Below are 20,586 nucleotides of genomic sequence, written 5' to 3'. Positions count from 1 at the left end.
CGATTTCCCAGTAATTCTTGTGGTAGACAGGTGCTACATACTAAGTTCCATATGTGAGAAGGTAGCTGAACGCCTTGTCCAAAAGCATCTTACTTCTGAGATTTGAGCCCACCCTCAGTCCCTCACAGTTCCACACTGCCTGCAGAGTGAGTTTCACACGTCTTCACCAGAGACGATTGCCAGAGGCTTCTGAGTGCAAGTTAACAATGCAGACCTGGAGGGTATCTCCAGGTGCAGTAGAGTGGTAATCTTGGAACCTCCTGACTCAGAGTACTGCTACCTTCTCACTGCCATAGGAATGCAGCTAGTTGACAGCTGGCTTCAAGACATGCTTCCCTGTGAGAGCTGAGGACAGGGCAGAACCCTCCCGCATCCTGCCTGACTGTAGCAGTAGCTGCTAACATCCTAATGTTAGTGGCTGGGAGAGTTTGCCGGAAAAGCATGTGTGAGCACTGGGCCTGAACTCCCGTGTATCTGAGTTCAATACAGCGATTTCCAATGGCCTTCTTCAATCACAGTGTAGCTAGGTTCCAACTCCCATGTCCGAGTGGGTAGCAGACATCTGCCTCCCATGCATACACACTTCTGAGAGTTGAGCTTATGGCCTGTACCTCCACATCCAGCCTGCTGGTACCCTTGGCTTCTAAAAGGCCTAGGCTCGCTGTTTGACGGAAGTGCTGGGAGAGGTAATTGGAATCACCCGGCACACAAGACTAGTGCCTCCAAGCTCAGTTCAGCGATTTCCTAGTAATTCCTGTGGTAGACTGGTGCTACATACTAAGTTCCATACGTGAGAGTGTAGCTGAACGCCTTGTCCAAAACCATCTTACTTCTGAAAGTTGAGCTCAGCCTCAGTCCCTCACAGTTCCACACTGCCTGCAGAGTGAGTTTCGCAGGTCTTCAGCAGAGACGTTTGCCAGAGGCTTCTGAGACGCAGGGTAACAATGCAGACCTGGAGGGTATCCCCAGGTGCAGTCGACTGGTAATCTTGGAACCTCCTGACTCAGAATACTGCTACCTTCTCACTGACAAAGGAATGCAGCTAGTTGACAGCTAGCTGGCTTCAAGACATGCTTCCCTGAGAGAGCTGAGGACAGGGCAGAACCCTCCCGCATGCTGCCTGACTGTAGGAGTAGCTGCTAACATCCTTATGTTAGTGGCTGGGAGAGGTTGCGGGAAAAGCATGTGTGAGCACTGGGCCTGAACTCCCGTGTATCTGAGTTGAATACAGCGATTTCCAATGGCCTTCTTTAATCACAGTGCAGCTAGGTTCCAACTCCCATGTCCGAGTGGGTAGCAGACATCTGCCTCCCATGCATACACACTTCTGAGAGTTGAGCTTATGGCCTGTACCTCCACATCCAGCCTGCTGGTACCCTTGGCTTCTAAAAGGCCTAGGCTCGCTGTTTGACCGAAGTGCTGGGAGAGGTAATTGGAATCTCCCGGCAAACAAGACGAGTGCCTCCAAGCTCAATTCACCATTTCCCGGTAATTCTTGTGGTAGACAGGTGCTACATACTAAGTTCCATATGTGAGAAGGTAGCTGAACGCCTTGTCCAAAAGCATCTTACTTCTGAGATTTGAGCACACCCTCAGTCCCTCACACTTCCACACTGCCTGCAGAGTGAGTTTCACACGTCTTCACCAGAGACGATTGCCAGAGGCTTCTGAGTAGAAGTTAACAATGCAGACCTGGAGGGTATTTCCAGGTGCAGTAGAGTGGTAATCTTGGAACATCCTGACTCAGAGTACTGCTACCTTCTCACTGCCATAGGAATGCAGCTAGTTGACAGCTGGCTTCAAGACATGCTTCCCTGTGAGAGCTGAGGACAGGGCAGAACCCTACCGCATCCTGCCTGACTGTAGGAGTAGCTGCTAACATCCTTATGTTAGTGGCTGGGAGAGGTTGCGGGAAAAGCATGTGTGAGCACTGGGCCTGAACTCCCGTGTATCTGAGTTGAATACAGCGATTTCCAATGGCCTTCTTCAATCACAGTGTAGCTAGGTTCCAACTCCCATGTCCGAGTGGGTAGCAGACATCTGCCTCCCATGCATACACACTTCTGAGAGTTGAGCTTATGGCCTGTACCTCCACATCCAGCATGCTGGTACCCTTGGCTTCTAAAAGGCCTAGGCTCGCTGTTTGACGGAAGTGCTGGGAGAGGTAATTGGAATCACCCGGCACACAAGACTAGTGCCTCCAAGCTCAGTTCAGCGATTTCCTAGTAATTCCTGTGGTAGACTGGTGCTACATACTAAGTTCCATACGTGAGAGGGTAGCTGAACGCCTTGTCCAAAACCATCTTACTTCTGAGAGTTGAGCTCACCCTCTGTCCCTCACATTTCCACACTGCCTGCAGAGTGAGTTTCGCAGGTCTTCAGCAGAGACGTTTGCCAGAGGCTTCTGAGACGCAGGGTAACAATGCAGACCTGGAGGGTATCCCCAGGTGCAGTCGACTGGTAATCTTGGAACCTCCTGACTCAGAATACTGCTACTTTCTCACTGCCATAGGAATGCAGCTTGTTGACAGCTAGCTGGCTTCAAGACTTGCTTCCCTGAGAGAGCTGAGGACAGGGCAGAACCCTCCCGCATGCTGCCTGACTGTAGGAGTAGCTGCTAACATCCTAATGTTAGTGGCTGGGAGAGGTTGCGGGAAAAGCATGTGTGAGCACTGGGACTGAACTCCCGTGTATCTGAGTTGAATACAGCGATTTCCAACGGCTTCCCTCAACCAGAGTGTAGCTAGGTTCCAAATCCCATGTACGACCGGGTAGCAGACATCTGCCTCCCATGCATACACACTTCTGAGAGTTGAGCTTATGGCCTGTACCTGCACAGCCAGCCTGCTGGTACCCTTGGCTTCTAAAAGGCCTAGGCTCGCTGTTTGACGGAAGTGCTGGGAGAGGTAATTGGAATCTCCCGGCACACAAGACGAGTGCCTCCAAGCTCAATTCACGATTTCCCAGTAATTCTTGTGGTAGACAGGTGCTACATACTAAGTTCCATATGTGAGATGGTAGCTGAACGCCTTGTCCAAAAGCATCTTACTTCTGAGAGTTGAGCCCACCCTCAGTCCCTCACAGTTCCACACTGCCTGCAGAGTGAGTTTCACACGTCTTCACCAGAGACGATTGCCAGAGGCTCCTGAGTACAAGTTAACAATGCAGACCTCGAGGGTATCTCCAGGTGCAGTAGAGTGGTAATCTTGGAACCTCCTGACTCAGAGTACTGCTACCTTCTCACTGCCATAGGAATGCAGCTAGTTGACAGCTGGCTTCAAGACATGCTTCCCTGTGAGAGCTGAGGACAGGGCAGAACCCTTCCGCATCCTGCCTGACTGTAGGAGTAGCTGCTAACATCCTTATGTTAGTGGCTGGGAGAGGTTGCGGGAAAAGCATGTGTGAGCACTGGGCCTGAACTCCCGTGTATCTGAGTTGAATACAGCGATTTCCAATGGCCTTCTTCAATCATAGTGTAGCTAGGTTCCAACTCCCATGTCCGAGTGGGTAGCAGACATCTGCCTCCCATGCATACACACTTCTGAGAGTTGAGCTTATGGCCTGTACCTCCACATCCAGCTTGCTGGTACCCTTGGCTTCTAAAAGGCCTAGGCTCGCTGTTTGACGGAAGTGCTGGGAGAGGTAATTGGAATCTCCCGGCACACAAGACGAGTGCCTCCAAGCTCAATTCACGATTTCCCAGTAATTCTTGTGGTAGACAGGTGCTACATACTAAGTTCCATATGTGAGAAGGTAGCTGAACGCCCTGTCCAAAAGCATCTTACTTCTGAGATTTGAGCATACCCTCAGTCCCTCACACTTCCACACTGCCTGCAGAGTGAGTTTCACACGTCTTCACCAGAGACGATTGCCAGAGGCTTCTGAGTACAAGTTAACAATGCAGACCTGGATGGTATCTCCAGGTGCAGTAGAGTGGTAATCTTGGAACCTCCTGACTCAGAGTACTGCTACCTTCTCACTGCCATAGGAATGCAGCTAGTTGACAGCTGGCTTCAAGACATGCTTCCCTGTGAGAGCTGAGGACAGGGCAGAACCCTCCCGCATCCTGCCTGACTGTAGGAGTAGCTGCTAACATCCTTATGTTAGTGGCTGGGAGAGGTTGCGGGAAAAGCATGTGTGAGCACTGGGCCTGAACTCCCGTGTATCTGAGTTGAATACAGCGATTTCCAATGGCCTTCTTCAATCACAGTGTAGCTAGGGTCCAACTCCCATGTCCGAGTGGGTAGCAGACATCTGCCTCCCATGCATACACACTTCTGAGAGTTGAGCTTATGGCCTGTACGTCCACATCCAGCCTGCTCGTACCCTTGGCTTCTAAAAGGCCTAGGCTCGCTGTTTGACGGAAGTGCTGGGAGAGGTAAATGGAATCAATCGGCACACAAGACTAGTGCCTCCAAGCTCAGTTCAGCGATTTCCTAGTAATTCCTGTGATAGACTGGTGCTACATACTAAGTTCCATACGTGAGAGGGTAGCTGAACGCCTTGTCCAAAACCATCTTACTTCTGAGAGTTGAGCTCAGCCTCAGTCCCTCACAGTTCCACACTGCCTGCAGAGTGAGTTTCGCAGGTCTTCAGCAGAGACGTTTGCCAGAGGCTTCTGAGACGAAGGGTAACAATGCAGACCTGGAGGGTATCCCCAGGTGCAGTCGACTGGTAATCTTGGAACCTCCTGACTCAGAATACTGCTACCTTCTCACTGCCATAGGAATGCAGCTAGTTGACAGCTGGCTTCAAGACATGCTTCCCTGTGAGAGCTTAGGACAGGGCAGAACCCTCCCGCATGCTGCCTGACTGTAGGAGTAGCTGCTAACATCCTAATGTTAGTGGCTGGGAGAGGCTGCGGGAAAAACATGTGTGAGCACTGGGCCTGAACTCCCGTGTATCTGAGTTGAATACAGCGATTTCCAACGGCTTTCCTCAACCAGAGTGTAGCTAGGTTCCAAATCCCATGTACGAGCGGGTAGCAGACATCTGCCTCCCATGCATACACACTTCTGAGAGTTGAGCTTATGGCCTGTACCTCCACAGCCAGCCTGCTGGTACCCTTGGCTTCTAAAAGGCCTAGGTTCGCTGTTTGACGGAAGTGCTGGGAGAGGTAATTGGAATCACCCGGCACACAAGACTAGTGCCTCCAAGCTCAGTTCAGGGATTTCCTAGTAATTCCTGTGGTAGAGTGGTGCTACATACTAAGTTCCATACGTGAGAGGGTAGCTGAACGCCTTGTCCAAAACCATCTTACTTCTGAGAGTTGAGCTCAGCCTCAGTCCCTCACAGATCCACACTGCCTGCAGAGTGAGTTTCGCAGGTCTTCAGCAGAGACGTTTGCCAGAGGCTTCTGAGACGCAGGGTAACAATGCAGACCTGGAGGGTATCCCCAGGTGCAGTCGACTGATAATCTTGGAACCTCCTGACTCAGAATACTGCTACCTTCTCACTGCCATAGGAATGCAGCTAGTTGACAGCTGGCTTCAAGACATGCTTCCCTGTGAGAGCTGAGGACAGGGCAGAACCCTCCCGCATGCTGCCTGACTGTAGGAGTAGCTGCTAACATCCTTATGTTAGTGGCTGGGAGAGGTTGCGGGAAAAGCATGTGTGAGCACTGGGCCTGAACTCCCGTGTATCTGAGTTGAATACAGCGATTTCCAACGGCTTTCCTCAACCAGAGTGTAGCTAGGTTCCAAATCCCATGTACGAGCGGGTAGCAGACATCTGCCTCCCATGCATACACACTTCTGAGAGTTGAGCTTATGGCCTGTACGTCCACAGCCAGCCTGCTGGTACCCTTGGCTTCTAAAAGGCCTAGGCTCGCTGTTTGACGGAAGTGCTGGGAGAGGTAATTGGAATCTCCCGGCACACAAGACGAGTGCCTCCAAGCTCAATTCACGATTTCCCCGTAATTCTTGTGGTAGACAGGTGCTACATACTAAGTTCCATATGTGAGAAGGTAGCTGAACGCCTTGTCCAAAAGCATCTTACTTCTGACATTTGAGCACACCCTCAGTCCCTCACACTTCCACACTGCCTGCAGAGTGTGTTTCACACGTCTTCACCAGAGACGATTGCCAGAGGCTTCTGAGTACAAGTTAACAATGCAGAACTGGAGGGTATCTCCAGGTGCAGTAGAGTGGTAATCTTGGAACCTCCTGACTCAGAGTACTGCTACATTCTCACTGCCATAGGAATGCAGCTAGTTGACAGCAGGCTTCAAGACATGCTTCCCTGTGAGAGCTGAGGACAGGGCAGAACCCTCCCGCATCCTGCCTGACTGTAGGAGTAGCTGCTAACATCCTTATGTTAGTGGCTGGGAGAGGTTGCGGGAAAAGCATGTGTGAGCACTGGGCCTGAACTCCCGTGTATCTGAGTTGAATACAGCGATTTCCAATGGCCTTCTTCAATCACAGTGTAGCTAGGTTCCAACTCCCATGTCCGAGTGGGTAGCAGACATCTGCCTCCCATGCATACACACTTCTGAGAGTTGAGCTTATGGCCTGTACCTCCACATCCAGCCTGCTGGTACCCTTGGCTTCTAAAAGGCCTAGGCTCGCTGTTTGACGGAAGTGCTGGGAGAGGTAATTGGAATCACCCGGCACACAAGACTAGTGCCTCCAAGCTCAGTTCAGCGATTTCCTAGTAATTCCTGTGGTAGACTGGTGCTACATACTAAGTTCCATACGTGAGAGGGTAGCTGAACGCCTTGTCCAAAACCATCTTACTTCTGAGAGTTGAGCTCACCCTCTGTCCCTCACATTTCCACACTGCCTGCAGAGTGAGTTTCGCAGGTCTTCAGCAGAGACGTTTGCCAGAGGCTTCTGAGACGCAGGGTAACAATGCAGACCTGGAGGGTATCCCCAGGTGCAGTCGACTGGTAATCTTGGAACCTCCTGACTCAGAATACTGCTACCTTCTCACTGCCATAGGAATGCAGCTTGTTGACAGCTAGCTGGCTTCAAGACTTGCTTCCCTGAGAGAGCTGAGGACAGGGCAGAACCCTCCCGCATGCTGCCTGACTGTAGGAGTAGCTGCTAACATCCTAATGTTAGTGGCTGGGAGAGGTTGCGGGAAAAGCATGTGTGAGCACTGGGACTGAACTCCCGTGTATCTGAGTTGAATACAGCGATTTCCAACGGCTTCCCTCAACCAGAGTGTAGCTAGGTTCCAAATCCCATGTACGACCGGGTAGCAGACATCTGCCTCCCATGCATACACACTTCTGAGAGTTGAGCTTATGGCCTGTACCTGCACAGCCAGCCTGCTGGTACCCTTGGCTTCTAAAAGGCCTAGGCTCGCTGTTTGACGGAAGTGCTGGGAGAGGTAATTGGAATCTCCCGGCACACAAGACGAGTGCCTCCAAGCTCAATTCACGATTTCCCAGTAATTCTTGTGGTAGACAGCTGCTACATACTAAGTTCCATATGTGAGATGGTAGCTGAACGCCTTGTCCAAAAGCATCTTACTTCTGAGAGTTGAGCCCACCCTCAGTCCCTCACAGTTCCACACTGCCTGCAGAGTGAGTTTCACACGTCTTCACCAGAGACGATTGCCAGAGGCTCCTGAGTACAAGTTAACAATGCAGACCTGGAGGGTATCTCCAGGTGCAGTAGAGTGGTAATCTTGGAAACTCCTGACTCAGAGTACTGCTACCTTCTCACTGCCATAGGAATGCAGCTAGTTGACAGCTGGCTTCAAGACATGCTTCCCTGTGAGAGCTGAGGACAGGGCAGAACCCTTCCGCATCCTGCCTGACTGTAGGAGTAGCTGCTAACATCCTTATGTTAGTGGCTGGGAGAGGTTGCGGGAAAAGCATGTGTGAGCACTGGGCCTGAACTCCCGTGTATCTGAGTTGAATACAGCGATTTCCAATGGCCTTCTTCAATCATAGTGTAGCTAGGTTCCAACTCCCATGTCCGAGTGGGTAGCAGACATCTGCCTCCCATGCATACACACTTCTGAGAGTTGAGCTTATGGCCTGTACCTCCACATCCAGCCTGCTGGTACCCTTGGCTTCTAAAAGGCCTAGGCTCGCTGTTTGACGGAAGTGCTGGGAGAGGTAATTGGAATCTCCCGGCACACAAGACGAGTGCCTCCAAGCTCAATTCACGATTTCCCAGTAATTCTTGTGGTAGACAGGTGCTACATACTAAGTTCCATATGTGAGAAGGTAGCTGAACGCCCTGTCCAAAAGCATCTTACTTCTGAGATTTGAGCATACCCTCAGTCCCTCACACTTCCACACTGCCTGCAGAGTGAGTTTCACACGTCTTCACCAGAGACGATTGCCAGAGGCTTCTGAGTACAAGTTAACAATGCAGACCTGGATGGTATCTCCAGGTGCAGTAGAGTGGTAATCTTGGAACCTCCTGACTCAGAGTACTGCTACCTTCTCACTGCCATAGGAATGCAGCTAGTTGACAGCTGGCTTCAAGACATGCTTCCCTGTGAGAGCTGAGGACAGGGCAGAACCCTCCCGCATCCTGCCTGACTGTAGGAGTAGCTGCTAACATCCTTATGTTAGTGGCTGGGAGAGGTTGCGGGAAAAGCATGTGTGAGCACTGGGCCTGAACTCCCGTGTATCTGAGTTGAATACAGCGATTTCCAATGGCCTTCTTCAATCACAGTGTAGCTAGGGTCCAACTCCCATGTCCGAGTGGGTAGCAGACATCTGCCTCCCATGCATACACACTTCTGAGAGTTGAGCTTATGGCCTGTACGTCCACATCCAGCCTGCTCGTACCCTTGGCTTCTAAAAGGCCTAGGCTCGCTGTTTGACGGAAGTGCTGGGAGAGGTAAATGGAATCAATCGGCACACAAGACTAGTGCCTCCAAGCTCAGTTCAGCGATTTCCTAGTAATTCCTGTGATAGACTGGTGCTACATACTAAGTTCCATACGTGAGAGGGTAGCTGAACGCCTTGTCCAAAACCATCTTACTTCTGAGAGTTGAGCTCAGCCTCAGTCCCTCACAGTTCCACACTGCCTGCAGAGTGAGTTTCGCAGGTCTTCAGCAGAGACGTTTGCCAGAGGCTTCTGAGACGAAGGGTAACAATGCAGACCTGGAGGGTATCCCCAGGTGCAGTCGACTGGTAATCTTGGAACCTCCTGACTCAGAATACTGCTACCTTCTCACTGCCATAGGAATGCAGCTAGTTGACAGCTGGCTTCAAGACATGCTTCCCTGTGAGAGCTTAGGACAGGGCAGAACCCTCCCGCATGCTGCCTGACTGTAGGAGTAGCTGCTAACATCCTAATGTTAGTGGCTGGGAGAGGCTGCGGGAAAAACATGTGTGAGCACTGGGCCTGAACTCCCGTGTATCTGAGTTGAATACAGCGATTTCCAACGGCTTTCCTCAACCAGAGTGTAGCTAGGTTCCAAATCCCATGTACGAGCGGGTAGCAGACATCTGCCTCCCATGCATACACACTTCTGAGAGTTGAGCTTATGGCCTGTACCTCCACAGCCAGCCTGCTGGTACCCTTGGCTTCTAAAAGGCCTAGGCTCGCTGTTTGACGGAAGTGCTGGGAGAGGTAATTGGAATCACCCGGCACACAAGACTAGTGCCTCCAAGCTCAGTTCAGGGATTTCCTAGTAATTCCTGTGGTAGAGTGGTGCTACATACTAAGTTCCATACGTGAGAGGGTAGCTGAACGCCTTGTCCAAAACCATCTTACTTCTGAGAGTTGAGCTCAGCCTCAGTCCCTCACAGTTCCACACTGCCTGCAGAGTGAGTTTCGCAGGTCTTCAGCAGAGACGTTTGCCAGAGGCTTCTGAGACGCAGGGTAACAATGCAGACCTGGAGGGTATCCCCAGGTGCAGTCGACTGATAATCTTGGAACCTCCTGACTCAGAATACTGCTACCTTCTCACTGCCATAGGAATGCAGCTAGTTGACAGCTGGCTTCAAGACATGCTTCCCTGTGAGAGCTGAGGACAGGGCAGAACCCTCCCGCATGCTGCCTGACTGTAGGAGTAGCTGCTAACATCCTTATGTTAGTGGCTGGGAGAGGTTGCGGGAAAAGCATGTGTGAGCACTGGGCCTGAACTCCCGTGTATCTGAGTTGAATACAGCGATTTCCAACGGCTTTCCTCAACCAGAGTGTAGCTAGGTTCCAAATCCCATGTACGAGCGGGTAGCAGACATCTGCCTCCCATGCATACACACTTCTGAGAGTTGAGCTTATGGCCTGTACGTCCACAGCCAGCCTGCTGGTACCCTTGGCTTCTAAAAGGCCTAGGCTCGCTGTTTGACGGAAGTGCTGGGAGAGGTAATTGGAATCTCCCGGCACACAAGACGAGTGCCTCCAAGCTCAATTCACGATTTCCCCGTAATTCTTGTGGTAGACAGGTGCTACATACTAAGTTCCATATGTGAGAAGGTAGCTGAACGCCTTGTCCAAAAGCATCTTACTTCTGAGATTTGAGCACACCCTCAGTCCCTCACACTTCCACACTGCCTGCAGAGTGTGTTTCACACGTCTTCACCAGAGACGATTGCCAGAGGCTTCTGAGTACAAGTTAACAATGCAGACCTGGAGGGTATCTCCAGGTGCAGTAGAGTGGTAATCTTGGAACCTCCTGACTCAGAGTACTGCTACATTCTCACTGCCATAGGAATGCAGCTAGTTGACAGCTGGCTTCAAGACATGCTTCCCTGTGAGAGCTGAGGACAGGGCAGAACCCTCCCGCATCCTGCCTGACTGTAGGAGTAGCTGCTAACATCCTTATGTTAGTGGCTGGGAGAGGTTGCGGGAAAAGCATGTGTGAGCACTGGGCCTGAACTCCCGTGTATCTGAGTTGAATACAGCGATTTCCAATGGCCTTCTTCAATCACAGTGTAGCTAGGTTCCAACTCCCATGTCCGAGTGGGTAGCAGACATCTGCCTCCCATGCATACACACTTCTGAGAGTTGAGCTTATGGCCTGTACCTCCACATCCAGCCTGCTCGTACCCTTGGCTTCTAAAAGGCCTAGGCTCGCTGTTTGACGGAAGTGCTGGGAGAGGTAATTGGAATCAATCGGCACACAAGACTAGTGCCTCCAAGCTCAGTTCAGCGATTTCCTAGTAATTCCTGTGGTAGACTGGTGCTACATACTAAGTTCCATACGTGAGAGGGTAGCTGAACGCCTTGTCCAAAACCATCTTACTTCTGAGAGTTGAGCTCACCCTCTGTCCCTCACATTTCCACACTGCCTGCAGAGTGAGTTTCGCAGGTCTTCAGCAGAGACGTTTGCCAGAGGCTTCTGAGACGCAGGGTAACAATGCAGACCTGGAGGGTATCCCCAGGTGCAGTCGACTGGTAATCTTGGAACCTCCTGACTCAGAATACTGCTACCTTCTCACTGCCATAGGAATGCAGCTTGTTGACAGCTAGCTGGCTTCAAGACTTGCTTCCCTGAGAGAGCTGAGGACAGGGCAGAACCCTCCGGCATGCTGCCTGACTGTAGGAGTAGCTGCTAACATCCTAATGTTAGTGGCTGGGAGAGGTTGCGGGAAAAGCGTGTGTGAGCACTGGGACTGAACTCCCGTGTATCTGAGTTGAATACAGCGATTTCCAACGGCTTCCCTCAACCAGAGTGTAGCTAGGTTCCAAATCCCATGTACGACCGGGTAGCAGACATCTGCCTCCCATGCATACACACTTCTGAGAGTTGAGCTTATGGCCTGTACCTGCACAGCCAGCCTGCTGGTACCCTTGGCTTCTAAAAGGCCTAGGCTCGCTGTTTGACGGAAGTGCTGGGAGAGGTAATTGGAATCTCCCGGCACACAAGACGAGTGCCTCCAAGCTCAATTCACGATTTCCCATTAATTCTTGTGGTAGACAGCTGCTACATACTAAGTTCCATATGTGAGATGGTAGCTGAACGCCTTGTCCAAAAGCATCTTACTTCTGAGAGTTGAGCCCACCCTCAGTCCCTCACAGTTCCACACTGCCTGCAGAGTGAGTTTCACACGTCTTCACCAGAGACGATTGCCAGAGGCTCCTGAGTACAAGTTAACAATGCAGACCTGGAGGGTATCTCCAGGTGCAGTAGAGTGGTAATCTTGGAAACTCCTGACTCAGAGTACTGCTACCTTCTCACTGCCATAGGAATGCAGCTAGTTGACAGCTGGCTTCAAGACATGCTTCCCTGTGAGAGCTGAGGACAGGGCAGAACCCTTCCGCATCCTGCCTGACTGTAGGAGTAGCTGCTAACATCCTTATGTTAGTGGCTGGGAGAGGTTGCGGGAAAAGCATGTGTGAGCACTGGGCCTGAACTCCCGTGTATCTGAGTTGAATACAGCGATTTCCAATGGCCTTCTTCAATCATAGTGTAGCTAGGTTCCAACTCCCATGTCCGAGTGGGTAGCAGACATCTGCCTCCCATGCATACACACTTCTGAGAGTTGAGCTTATGGCCTGTACCTCCACATCCAGCCTGCTGGTACCCTTGGCTTCTAAAAGGCCTAGGCTCGCTGTTTGACGGAAGTGCTGGGAGAGGTAATTGGAATCTCCCGGCACACAAGACGAGTGCCTCCAAGCTCAATTCACGATTTCCCAGTAATTCTTGTGGTAGACAGGTGCTACATACTAAGTTCCATATGTGAGAAGGTAGCTGAACGCCCTGTCCAAAAGCATCTTACTTCTGAGATTTGAGCATACCCTCAGTCCCTCACACTTCCACACTGCCTGCAGAGTGAGTTTCACACGTCTTCACCAGAGACGATTGCCAGAGGCTTCTGAGTACAAGTTAACAATGCAGACCTGGATGGTATCTCCAGGTGCAGTAGAGTGGTAATCTTGGAACCTCCTGACTCAGAGTACTGCTACCTTCTCACTGCCATAGGAATGCAGCTAGTTGACAGCTGGCTTCAAGACATGCTTCCCTGTGAGAGCTGAGGACAGGGCAGAACCCTCCCGCATCCTGCCTGACTGTAGGAGTAGCTCCTAACATCCTTATGTTAGTGGCTGGGAGAGGTTGCGGGAAAAGCATGTGTGAGCACTGGGCCTGAACTCCCGTGTATCTGAGTTGAATACAGCGATTTCCAATGGCCTTCTTCAATCACAGTGTAGCTAGGGTCCAACTCCCATGTCCGAGTGGGTAGCAGACATCTGCCTCCCATGCATACACACTTCTGAGAGTTGAGCTTATGGCCTGTACGTCCACATCCAGCCTGCTCGTACCCTTGGCTTCTAAAAGGCCTAGGCTCGCTGTTTGACGGAAGTGCTGGGAGAGGTAAATGGAATCAATCGGCACACAAGACTAGTGCCTCCAAGCTCAGTTCAGCGATTTCCTAGTAATTCCTGTGGTAGACTGGTGCTACATACTAAGTTCCATACGTGAGAGGGTAGCTGAACGCCTTGTCCAAAACCGTCTTACTTCTGAGAGTTGAGCTCAGCCTCAGTCCCTCACAGTTCCACACTGCCTGCAGAGTGAGTTTGGCAGGTCTTCAGCAGAGACATTTGCCAGAGTCTTCTCAGACGAAGGATAACAATGCAGACCTGGAGGGTATCCCCAGGTGCAGTTGACTGGTAATCTTGGAACCTCCTGACTCAGAATACTGCTACCTTCTCACTGCCATAGGAATGCAGCTAGTTGACAGCTGGCTTCAAGACATGCTTCCCTGTGAGAGCTTAGGACAGGGCAGAACCCTCCCGCATGCTGCCTGACTGTAGGAGTAGCTGCTAACATCCTAATGTTAGTGGCTGGGAGAGGCTGCGGGAAAAACATGTGTGAGCACTGGGCCTGAACTCCCGTGTATCTGAGTTGAATACAGCGATTTCCAACGGCTTTCCTCAACCAGAGTGTAGCTAGGTTCCAAATCCCATGTTCGAGCGGGTAGCAGACATCTGCCTCCCATGCATACACACTTCTGAGAGTTGAGCTTATGGCCTGTACCTCCACAGCCAGCCTGCTGGTACCCTTGGCTTCTAAAAGGCCTAGGCTCGCTGTTTGACGGAAGTGCTGGGAGAGGTAATTGGAATCACCCGGCACACAAGACTAGTGCCTCCAAGCTCAGTTCAGCGATTTCCTAGTAATTCCTGTGGTAGACTGGTGCTACATACTAAGTTCCATACGTGAGAGGGTAGCTGAACGCCTTGTCCAAAACCATCTTACTTCTGAGAGTTGAGCTCAGCCTCAGTCCCTCACAGTTCCACACTGCCTGCAGAGTGAGTTTCGCAGGTCTTCAGCAGAGACGTTTGCCAGAGGCTTCTGAGACACAGGGTAACAATGCAGACCAGGAGGGTATCCCCAGGTGCAGTCGACTGCTAATCTTGGAACCTCCTGACTCAGAATACTGCTACCTTCTCACTGCCATAGGAATGCAGCTAGTTGACAGCTGGCTTCAAGACATGCTTCCCTGTGAGAGCTGAGGACAGGGCAGAACCCTCCCGCATGCTGCCTGACTGTAGGAGTAGCTGCTAACATCCTAATGTTAGTGGCTGGGAGAGGTTGCGGGAAAAGCATGTGTGAGCACTGGGCCTGAACTCCCGTGTATCTGAGTTGAATACAGCGATTTCCAACGGCTTTCCTCAACCAGAGTGTAGCTAGGTTCCAAATCCCATGTACGAGCGGGTAGCAGACATCTGCCTCCCATGCATACACACTTCTGAGAGTTGAGCTTATGGCCTGTACATCCACATCCAGCGTGCTGGTACCCTTGGCTTCTAAAGGCCTAGGCTCGCTGTTTGACGGAAGTGCTGGGAGAGGTAATTGGAATCTCCCGGCACACAAGACGAGTGCCTCCAAGCTCAATTCACGATTTCCCAGTAATTCTTGTGGTAGACAGGTGCTACATACAAAGTTCCATATGTGAGAAGGTAGCTGAACGCTTGTCCAAAAGCATATTACTTCTGAGATTTGAGCACACCCTCAGTCCCTCACACTTCCACACTGCCTGCAGAGTGAGTTTCACACGTCTTCACCAGAGACGATTGCCAGAGGCTTCTGAGTACAAGTTAACAATGCAGACCTGGAGGGTATCTCCAGGTGCAGTAGAGTGGTAATCTTGGAACCTCCTGACTCAGAGTACTGCTACCTTCTCACTGCCATAGGAATGCAGCTAGTTGACAGCTGGCTTCAAGACATGCTTCCCTGTGAGAGCTGAGGACAGGGCTGAACCCTCCCGCATGCTGGCTGACTGTAGGAGTAGCTGCTAACATCCTTATGTTAGTGGCCGGGAGAGGTTGCGGGAAAAGCATGTGTGAGCACTGGGCCTGAACTCCCGTGTATCTGAGTTGAATACAGCGATTTCCAATGGCCTTCTTCAATCACAGTGTAGCTAGGTTCCAACTCCCATGTCCGAGTGGGTAGCAGACATCTGCCTCCCATGCATACACACTTCTGAGAGTTGAGCTTATGGCCTGTACCTCCACATCCAGCCTGCTGGTACCCTTGGCTTCTAAAAGGCCTAGGCTCGCTTTTTGACGGAAGTGCTGGGAGAGGTAATTGGAATCACCGTGCACACAAGACTAGTGCCTCCAAGCTCAGTTCAGCGATTTCCTAGTAATTCCTGTGGTAGACTGGTGCTACATACTAAGTTCCATACGTGAGAGGGTAGCTGAACGCCTTGTCCAAAACCATCTTACTTCTGAGAGTTGAGATCAGCCTCAGTCCCTCACAGTTCCACACTGCCTGCAGAGTGAGTTTCGCAGGTCTTCAGCAGAGACGTTTGCCAGAGGCTTCTGAGACGCAGGGTAACAATGCAGACCTGGAGGGTATCCCCAGGTGCAGTCGACTGGTAATCTTGGAACCTCCTGACTCAGAATACTGCTACCTTCTCACTGCCATAGGAATGCAGCTAGTTGACAGCTGGCTTCAAGACATGCTTCCCTGTGAGAGCTGAGGACAGGGCAGAACCCTCCCGCATGCTGCCTGACTGTAGGAGTAGCTGCTAACATCCTTATGTTAGTGGCTGGGAGAGGTTGCGGGAAAAGCATGTGTGAGCACTGGTCCTGAACTCCCGTGTATCTGAGTTGAATACAGCGATTTCCAACGGCTTTCCTCAACCAAAGTGTAGCTAGGTTCTAAATCCCATGTACGAGCGGGTAGCAGACATCTGCCTCCCATGCATACACACTTCTGAGAGTTGAGCTTATGGCCTGTACCTCCACATCCAGCCTGCTGGTACCCTTGGCTTCTAAAAGGCCTAGGCTCGCTGTTTGACGGAAGTGCTGGGAGAGGTAATTGGAATCTCCCGGCACACAAGACGAGTGCCTCCAAGCTCAATTCACGATTTCCCAGTAATTCTTGTGGTAGACAGGTGCTACATACTAAGTTCCATATGTGAGAAGGTAGCTGAACGCCCTGTCCAAAAGCATCTTACTTCTGAGATTTGAGCACACCCTCAGTCCCTCACACTTCCACACTGCCTGCAGAGTGAGTTTCACACGTCTTCACCAGAGACGATTGCCAGAGGCTTCTGAGTACAAGTTAACAATGCAGACCTGGAGGGTATCTCCAGGTGCAGTAGAGTGGTAATCTTGGAACCTCCTGACTCAGAGTACTGCTACCTTCTCACTGCCATAGGAATGCAGCTAGTTGACAGCTGGCTTCAAGACATGCTTCCCTGTGAGAGCTGAGGACAGGGCAGAACCCTCCCGCATCCTGCCTGACTGTAGGAGTAGCTGCTAACATCCTTATGTTAGTGGCTGGGAGAGGTTGCGGGAAAAGCATGTGTGAGCACTGGGCCTGAACTCCCGTGTATCTGAGTTGAATACAGCGATTTCCAATGGCCTTCTTCAATCACAGTGTAGCTAGGTTCCAACTCCCATGTCCGAGTGGGTAGCAGACATCTGCCTCCCATGCATACACACTTCTGAGAGTTGAGCTTATGGCCTGTACCTCCAGAGCCAGCCTGCTGGTACCCTTGGCTTCTAAAAGGCCTAGGCTCGCTTTTTGACGGAAGTGCTGGGAGAGGTAATTGGAATCACCGGGCACACAAGACTAGTGCCTCCAAGCTCAGTTCAGCGATTTCCTAGTAATTCCTGTGGTAGACTGGTGCTACATACTAAGTTCCATACGTGAGAGGGTAGCTGAACGCCTTGTCCAAAACCATCTTACTTCTGAGAGTTGAGCTCAGCCTCAGTCCCTCACAGTTCCACACTGCCTGCAGAGTGAGTTTCGCAGGTCTTCAGCAGAGACGTTTGCCAGAGTCTTCTGAAACGAAGGGTAACAATGCAGACCTGGAGGGTATCCCCAGGTGCAGTCGACTGGTAATCTTGGAACCTCCTGACTCAGAATACTGCTACCTTCTCACTGCCATAGGAATGCAGCTAGTTGACAGCTGGCTTCAAGACATGCTTCCCTGTGAGACCTGAGGACAGGGCAGAACCCTCCCCCATGCTGCCTGACTGTAGGAGTAGCTGCTAACATCCTAATATTAGTGGCTGGGAGAGGCTGCGGGAAAAGCATGTGTGAGCACTGGGCCTGAACTCCCGTGTATCTGAGTTGAATACAGCGATTTCCAACGGCTTTCCTCAACCAGAGTGTAGCTAGGTTCCAAATCCCATGTACGAGCGGGTAGCAGACATCTGCCTCCCATGCATACACACTTCTGAGAGTTGAGCTTATGGCCTGTACCTCCACAGCCAGCCTGCTGGTACCCTTGGCTTCTAAAAGGCCTAGGCTCGCTGTTTGACGGAAGTGCTGGGAGAGGTAATTGGAATCACCCGGCACACAAGACTAGTGCCTCCAAGCTCAGTTCAGGGATTTCCTAGTAATTCCTGTGGTAGAGTGGTGCTACATACTAAGTTCCATACCTGAGAGGGTAGCTGAACGCCTTGTCCAAAACCATCTTACTTCTGAGAGTTGAGCTCAGCCTCAGTCCCTCACAGTTCCACACTGCCTGCAGAGTGAGTTTCGCAGGTCTTCAGCAGAGACGTTTGCCAGAGGCTTCTGAGACGCAGGGTAACAATGCAGACCTGGAGGGTATCCCCAGGTGCAGTCGACTGGTAATCTTGGAACCTCCTGACTCAGAATACTGCTACCTTCTCACTGCCATAGGAATGCAGCTAGTTGACAGCTGGCTTCAAGACATGCTTCCCTGTGAAAGCCGAGGACAGGGCAGAACCCTCCCGCATGCTGCCTGACTGTAGGAGTAGCTGCTAACATCCTTATGTTAGTGGCTGGGAGAGGTTGTTGGAAAAGCATGTGTGAGCACTGGGCCTGAACTCCCGAGTATCTGAGTTGAATACAGCGATTTCCAACGGCTTTCCTCAACCAGAGTGTAGCTAGGTTCCAAATCCCATGTACGAGCGGGTAGCAGACATCTGCCTCCCATGCATTCACACTTCTGAGAGTTGAGCTTATGGCCTGTACCTCCACATCCAGCCTGCTGGTACCCTTGGCTTCTAAAAGGCCTAGGCTCGCTGTTTGACGGAAGTGCTGGGAGAGGTAATTGGAATCTCCCGGCACACAAGACGAGTGCCTCCAAGCTCAATTCACGATTTCCCAGTAATTCTTGTGGTAGACAGGTGCTACATACTAAGTTCCATATGTGAGAAGGTAGCTGAACGCCTTGTCCAAAAGCATCTTACTTCTGAGATTTGAGCACACCCTCAGTGCCTCACACTTCCACACTGCCTGCAGAGTGAGTTTCACACGTCTTCACCAGAGACGATTGCCAGAGTCTTCTGAGTACAAGTTAACAATGCAGACCTGGAGGGTATCTCCAGGTGCAGTAGAGTGGTAATCTTGGAACCTCCTGACTCAGAGTACTGCTACCTTCTCACTGCCATAGGAATGCAGCTAGTTGACAGCTGGCTTCAAGACATGCTTCCCTGTGAGAGCTGAGGACAGGGCAGAACCCTCCCGCATGCTGCCTGACTGTAGGAGTAGCTGCTAACATCCTTATGTTAGTGGCTGGGAGAGGTTGCGGGAAAAGCATGTGTGAGCACTGGGCCTGAACTCCCGTGTATCTGAGTTGAATACAGCGATTTCCAATGGCCTTCTTCAATCACAGTGTAGCTAGGTTCCAACTCCCATGTCCGAGTGGGTAGCAGACATCTGCCTCCCATGCATACACACTTCTGAGAGTTGAGCTTATGGCCTGTACCTCCAGAGCCAGCCTGCTGGTACCCTTGGCTTCTAAAAGGCCTAGGCTCGCTTTTTGACGGAAGTGCTGGGAGAGGTAATTGGAATCACCGGGCACACAAGACTAGTGCCTCCAAGCTCAGTTCAGCGATTTCCTAGTAATTCCTGTGGTAGACTGGTGCTACATACTAAGTTCCATACGTGAGAGGGTAGCTGAACGCCTTGTCCAAAACCATCTTACTTCTGAGAGTTGAGCTCAGCCTCAGTCCCTCACAGTTCCACACTGCCTGCAGAGTGAGTTTCGCAGGTCTTCAGCAGAGACGTTTGCCAGAGTCTTCTGAAACGAAGGGTAACAATGCAGACCTGGAGGGTATCCCCAGGTGCAGTCGACTGGTAATCTTGGAACCTCCTGACTCAGAATACTGCTACCTTCTCACTGCCATAGGAATGCAGCTAGTTGACAGCTGGCTTCAAGACATGCTTCCCTGTGAGACCTGAGGACAGGGCAGAACCCTCCCCCATGCTGCCTGACTGTAGGAGTAGCTGCTAACATCCTAATATTAGTGGCTGGGAGAGGCTGCGGGAAAAGCATGTGTGAGCACTGGGCCTGAACTCCCGTGTATCTGAGTTGAATACAGCGATTTCCAACGGCTTTCCTCAACCAGAGTGTAGCTAGGTTCCAAATCCCATGTACGAGCGGGTAGCAGACATCTGCCTCCCATGCATACACACTTCTGAGAGTTGAGCTTATGGCCTGTACCTCCACAGCCAGCCTGCTGGTACCCTTGGCTTCTAAAAGGCCTAGGCTCGCTGTTTGACGGAAGTGCTGGGAGAGGTAATTGGAATCACCCGGCACACAAGACTAGTGCCTCCAAGCTCAGTTCAGGGATTTCCTAGTAATTCCTGTGGTAGAGTGGTGCTACATACTAAGTTCCATACCTGAGAGGGTAGCTGAACGCCTTGTCCAAAACCATCTTACTTCTGAGAGTTGAGCTCAGCCTCAGTCCCTCACAGTTCCACACTGCCTGCAGAGTGAGTTTCGCAGGTCTTCAGCAGAGACTTTGCCAGAGGCTTCTGAGACGCAGGGTAACAATGCAGACCTGGAGGGTATCCCCAGGTGCAGTCGACTGGTAATCTTGGAACCTCCTGACTCAGAATACTGCTACCTTCTCACTGCCATAGGAATGCAGCTAGTTGACAGCTGGCTTCAAGACATGCTTCCCTGTGAAAGCCGAGGACAGGGCAGAACCCTCCCGCATGCTGCCTGACTGTAGGAGTAGCTGCTAACCTCCTTATGTTAGTGGCTGGGAGAGGTTGCGGGAAAAGCATGTGTGAGCACTGGGCCTGAACTCCCGTGTATCTGAGTTGAATACAGCGATTTCCAACGGCTTTCCTCAAACAGAGTGTAGCTAGGTTCCAAATCCCATGTACGAGCGGGTAGCAGACATCTGCCTCCCATGCATACACACTTCTGAGAGTTGAGCTTATGGCCTGTACCTCCACAGCCAGCCTGCTGGTACCCTTGGCTTCTAAAAGGCCTAGGCTCGCTGTTTGACG

This window comes from Canis lupus, chromosome 7 (assembly GCF_048164855.1).
Source record: "Canis lupus baileyi chromosome 7, mCanLup2.hap1, whole genome shotgun sequence".
NCBI classification, from domain to species: Eukaryota; Metazoa; Chordata; class Mammalia; order Carnivora; family Canidae; genus Canis; species Canis lupus.
This window is presented reverse-complemented; position numbering follows the sequence as displayed.